This window comes from Anneissia japonica, unplaced genomic scaffold (genome assembly GCF_011630105.1).
Source record: "Anneissia japonica isolate Jap-2015-1 unplaced genomic scaffold, ASM1163010v1 scaffold166836_len562_cov151, whole genome shotgun sequence".
NCBI classification, from domain to species: domain Eukaryota; kingdom Metazoa; phylum Echinodermata; class Crinoidea; order Comatulida; family Comatulidae; genus Anneissia; species Anneissia japonica.
In genome coordinates, this window is record NW_022728848.1 from 196 (window position 1) to 562 (window position 367).

General features: G+C 37.6%; 1 non-coding gene across 1 annotated transcript; it reads left to right on the top strand.

The window, feature by feature from the left end:
- Window positions 1–249: 249 nt before the first annotated feature.
- Window positions 250–322, top strand: Trnai-aau. The gene has a single exon. It is a non-coding gene; the product is annotated as a tRNA-Ile (tRNA).
- The last annotated feature ends 45 nt before the right edge of the window (window positions 323–367 follow it).

Here is a 367-nt window from a genome sequence, read left to right on the forward strand (position 1 = left end):
TGTCTTAAACAATGAACACACTCATTTGACTGCATACTTCTGCCATGAAACCAAATAATACAAACTGGACGTTTATGTGCGATCATGGTGCGATTCCATTAGTTTTTCTTTTATACTCGAAAGGTAAGTTTCAGAGACATTTTTCAAATTTCCGAGTCCTATACATTTTAACACCTCGTAAAGATTTTCGTAAGTAATTTAGCAACAGGTATGTGTAATTTTTGTGTCACTTTTTCTTTTTCAACTGATGGCCGGTTAGCTCAGTCGGCAGAGCGTCGTGCTAATAACGCGAATGTCATGGGTTCGAGCCCCATATCGGCCAAGTAGTTTTTTGCTTTGTTTTTATCACATACAATGCAGCTTTGTT